This window comes from Oreochromis niloticus, linkage group LG17 (assembly GCF_001858045.2).
Source record: "Oreochromis niloticus isolate F11D_XX linkage group LG17, O_niloticus_UMD_NMBU, whole genome shotgun sequence".
In the NCBI taxonomy this organism is placed as follows: Eukaryota; Metazoa; Chordata; class Actinopteri; order Cichliformes; family Cichlidae; genus Oreochromis; species Oreochromis niloticus.
This window is the reverse complement of record NC_031981.2, coordinates 28,109,676-28,114,959: the sequence shown is the minus strand read 5'-3', so window position 1 is coordinate 28,114,959 and position 5,284 is coordinate 28,109,676. Positions and strand designations below refer to the sequence as shown.

Genomic DNA, 5,284 nt, shown 5'->3' with positions numbered 1-5,284 from the left:
TGGCCCCCAGACCAGCTCCTTCGCTGGATCCGCCTCATCACCGTCACTGCTGGACATGCGGTCACCCCCCAGATCAAACCCTTCCCGGCCGGTGGGCCATGGGCCGGGGCCAGTGATGGGAATAACGGCGTTACAAGTAACGGCGTTACTTTTTTCACTAACGAATAATCTAATTACTATTTCTATCGTTACAACGCCGTTACCGTTACTAACAAGAAAATGCGGTGCGGTCGCGTTACTTTTTTTCAACAAACAGACGGTTGAAGCTGTGTTCAGCTTACCGCATGTTATATCAGTTGCACGGAAGTAGTTGTCTATGTAAGTAATCTGGGCGCTACAGCTTTAATCACTTTCTGCCAGGCGATCACTTTTTAGCACAACACCTGGAGCTAAGGGCAAAACAATCGCATGAGTGCTGCTGTTTGACTTAGGAAGAATAAAGTAGTCGTGGTAAGCCAATCACACGACCACTTTAAGATGACAAAGCAACAAGGTGATATATACCAGTTTTTAAATTGTGTTGATAGGCCACGTAAAACCAGAGTCATGATAAACAATTGTGACCCCTGGTAGGTACCTATTTAAAATAGGACAGAGCCGTAGGCGCACAGTCAGTTAAAAAGAATTTAATTTTTAATACAAAATAAAAGTAACAATGTAACAGCGGCACTTAAAAACAATTAAAAACTTTACCTTGTTTAAAAACGATAAAACTGTATGATTGCCCGTGAGACAGGACAAGCGCTGCGGGGAACCGTTTAAGAACAAATCAACAACACACAGGTTAAAAAGGGACGGCAACTGACACACGACCCCAGATGGGCAAAACACTATAGAGAAAAACAAAAGCTTCAGTGCCGTCTTCACTCAGGCCCACCGCTGTGCATGCAGAAGCGGTGAGGAAAAAAAAGGATTTGTTTTCCCTGCAGCGCCTTCACCGTTCGCGACTATATCTATCTATCTATATTTTAAAAAAGGGTTAAAATACTAAAAGAATCAATATTTGTGGTGCCTACTGATATAGAAAAAATAAAACAAAAAAACAAAACAATCGACAGCTGCAGCAGTCGGGCCGTCGACTTACACCAGTTTAAAACAAATTAAAACACACTGATGTGTCCGGTCCTTTGCCCGCAACCAGAAATCCACCTGGCAAAGCAGCAGCTCGGTACTCTGTGAATAAAAGGCAGGAGATCACTTATGCTGGACAATAAAACACAGGAATATTCCTCAACTTAATTGTTTTGTTACCTGTCCACAAGTTCGTGTCACACCCTAATAACTGTGGGTCAGTGGCGATGAAGTCCACTATACCGTTCTCACGGGAGCAATGTTTCCCACCTACAAGGGTGCACATAACTATAAACCTCTGCCAACAGCCAGAGCTCAAGTGGTACATTTTTGTGTAACCTACCGTTCTAATAGAAGTTTAGGAGAGAACCCATATCAGACTTTCATAGAAAGAAGTTACAAACACCAACTTGCCCAACTTGGACTGAGCACTTGCAGCTTCAGGTTTGCAGAGAAAATGCCCAATTGCCCACACCTGCGCTTATCAAAGGAGCAAAGACCAGCTCCGCCCACCAGGGGCGGTTCCCAGACTCAGGTCTCACCTGTCACACAATGTATACGCGGCGTTTTTTCCTGAATAGGTTCGTCACGTTTACTGTCTAAGGACAGCGCTAGCAAGCACTCTCTGCTTATGACCAAAAAAATTAAAAAACAAAACAAAAACCAGACCTTTCGTCTTGGTGGAAAAATGCACCATGTCGATCAATCAAAAAATGATATGGCAACATGACATTTGGATGTTTAGGAAGAGGGGGAAGTTTTAGGAGTGACGGCAAGAGAGAGAGAGAGAGAGAGAGACAGCAGAAAAAGAAAAAGCGAGTTTTGAGATGTGAGATTTTTGTGACATTTAGCATTTTTGTATGTAGTGTGTGTAGTAGTTAATGTGTTGTCTTGTGTAGTTAGTGTGTAGTGTTGTGGATAGTTTTGTGTTGTGTGTCAGAACAATGAGGCGACTGCTGTCTCCAGGCAGAGAACAGCAGTGATACACCTGCTGCTGTCAGACCTGCAGATATCAGGCTGTGATGTTCTCCTTTGTAGTGGACAGAAAGTATTTTTTTGGAGTGGCACAAATAATTTATGTGGCATCTTATTGAATGCAGAACAGCTGATTGTTATGTAAATAGTTTGACAAGTAGAAGGTAAATCGCTGCAAATAACTTTGTTGTTTGCAAAATTTGTGCGTATGATTTTAAAATTGACAATTTATATTTGCACTTAAAGTTATGAAATATGATTCAATAAACATGTTTGTGGTTGTTACAGTAAAAAATATAACTTTTTCTACTCGGATTTTATGTTTTTTGTCTGATTTTAGATCAGTTGTGTTAATACAGTATGTAAAAATGAAAACATAACTGTAAATTCAGACACTTGAGGTTGTGCTGAAAAGAATGATACCAAACAAGCAACTATACCCTGGACCCCAGAGCGTTAAACATTTTTTTTAAAGGAACGCAATAGTTACTTTTCAAGTTATTAATTACTTTTAGAATCTTGTAACTCAGTTACTTTTTTTGGAGAAGTAACTAGTAACTATAATTAATTACTCTTTCAAAGTAACTTGCCCAACACTGGTCATGGCTGATTTCCTCTTCCGTTTGCTGTGGGGGGGAGTAGGCTGGGCCAGAAGGCTCCTCGGATTAGGTCGGCGGGGCGTGGTTTGTGACACAACTGCAGGTGAGGCTGACACACCGGAGCTCCATCAGCTCATCACACCTCCCCTGCATAAAATGTGCCGGGAGCTGAGGTTGGGTTGTTGTTGTGTGTGGGACACAGCTGAAAAGCTGAAGCTGTGTGTTAGAGGAACAGCAACCAGAATAAAAAGGTTAAATGAACTAGGTGGTTGATCATTGGTCATTCATGCCACAACAGTTTATTTATATTTTTTACTATGTTCATTAATTTTTTCCTTAATTGCACTTATTATTTTCCCACATCTAGTTTTATTCTTAATTGGGTCTTAGCCCAATGAACATTTCATGTACAACTCAGCTTATTAAAAGGAAGCCACTTTTGGCTATACTGGAGTTAACCAGTTATTGCTCTTCCGAATACTCCCACATTTGTGTTCCAGTTATATTCATATTATTATCCTGATGATAAGGAGTTTAAAAACATTTAAGTCTTCCTCTCTGATTTTCTGGCAAGTGTCCAGGAAAATCATCCAACATAAGCAGATCAAAAGCACTGATTTACATTTCTTTAGTCACTTGTAAAATCAGTTTCCGAGTACATTACTGGCATGATAATCAGGGAAATTACATCACCTCTAATTTATGAACTATGCATCATAGTTCATAAATGTAATCGATTTTGACATTCACTGGAACTTTGTGCCAGCCCTGTGTGCATTTAAATGTGAAAAGAGGGTTTTTTGGATTGTACCAGACAGTCTATATATGGAGCCAAACTGCTGTACTGGAATACCTTACATTAGCATAGCTTCTTTTTCCAGTCAGCAGCATTGTAAACACTGTAACAGTGCTCATAATAGCAAATAAGAATAGAACAATCTGAAAAGATATGGGATGTTTCAGAACTAAGGGCTTATTAACAACAATTGCTTGAATTTTGAGGTTCTGTAAGGTTCTCTGCGCTGTGGATTATTGCTTTTATACATTAATCTATTTCATCAATTTTATTTTGGGACACTGTAGAGATTTGTGAGACCAAAAGCAGAATGGAGAAAGAGGTGACACAACAGGATTTAAATCGTGTGTTTTGTTCTGTCTTTTTAAGTAACTGAAAACTGCAGTTCCTCCTATGGCCACTTGAGACTAAAAAGGAAAATCAATCCCTATAAACTCTGCTATATTCACCTCTGCTAATTTGAGTCTCTAAGCTGGACTCCATAACATAGTCGTTTTGACTATGTTTGTGCATGTGGAACAACAGAATAATCTGAAAAATTATATTATCAGCTGTGAGATACAAACCATTTAAGTTTATGTAGCAGTTTTGTAGCATTTTATTAGCCCATTTATTAGTACTAATTAGCAAATAACTTTGTAAATTTCAACCATACATGGAGGCATGGAGGTTAAGAAAGCTTGCTAGCCTTACCTGGTGGTTTAACACTCTACTCCCTTGTCTAAATACTTTTGTAGAAGAAAAAAACTGTATGGCAGTGGCCAGAAATGCTCATGCGTAGTTTTCATAGTTTAAGTCCACAAACTATTGGGTGACATCAAAGTGGCTAAAAGCATCTTTTACACAATCTATGCAAGATACAGACAAGAACATCCGTTTTTTCACGTAATATTTGTATTAAACCCTTTACAGCATGTGTTTTAAATACTGCACTGGTCAGTAAAATCCAAATGCATTATGTCTTAAGCAATATGAAGTGTGGTTCCAAACAAATCCAGGTCTGAGCATGCTGGTACAACCAGTGAGAACGGGTTGGCTGGTATTACACACTCCCTGTGTAACCTGTGAGATCTGAAAGACAGATGAGATAACCCTTCTCTCTGTGCCAAGAGCTACAATTATTTCCTCATCTTCCCCCGAAACCCCTCTCTTTCTCCTGCATGGGTTATAGCCTTATAATATGAGTCATTGTTTACAAATCCACTGACCCATGACGTTTGAGATCTATCTAAATTCTGACTATGTGAGACGGCGACCTTACACAAGCTCCGTGTAAATGCAAATAAATCCCACACATTTGTCATCCCCGATGATGAGTAGTTTTGCTGACAGTTCAAAAACAGTCAGAAAAAAACAAAAACAGGTTTGTTAAAAAGCTGTTCTACCACCATAATAGCTTTAATTCTCCTTAGCATTGAGTGTCCAAGTCGGCTGGAAGCCCCATTCTTCATTACGACTGAGGAAGAGATTATCTACATGCGTTCACCCTGTGGACTGAGGCTAAAGACGAGTCCTATCAGGATACAAGTGTTTCCTCACATTTTAATGGTGATCATTTGGAACAACTTGATGTGCCTGGCCTTTCCCTGTAAAATAAGATGGACTAATAATATGGACTGACACCAAGACATGAAAATGCACCCCAAAACATACAGGCCTGAATGCTTGACCCTAATATTGAGGGGATCAAGTGATGAGTTTTGTTCTCTTTGTGCATGTCACTCACTTCCTCAGCTGCTGATGACTCACTTGACCGTATCAGTATTTTTCCACACATCTCTGTAGAACATTGTCTGTGGTTTATGCACCGCAGGGTCTCCAAATCCACGTTTTTATAATAAGG

At 39.8% G+C, this 5,284-nt stretch overlaps 1 long non-coding RNA gene across 1 annotated transcript; it reads right to left on the bottom strand.

The window, feature by feature from the left end:
* Positions 1 to 566: 566 nt before the first annotated feature.
* On the bottom strand, positions 567 to 1,617 carry LOC109195074 (uncharacterized). Its single transcript, XR_002056750.2, has 3 exons — positions 1,415 to 1,617; positions 1,252 to 1,341; positions 567 to 1,173 (listed from the first exon to the last, which is right to left on the bottom strand). It is a non-coding gene; the product is annotated as an uncharacterized LOC109195074 (long non-coding RNA).
* Between the last annotated feature and the right edge of the window lie 3,667 nt (positions 1,618 to 5,284).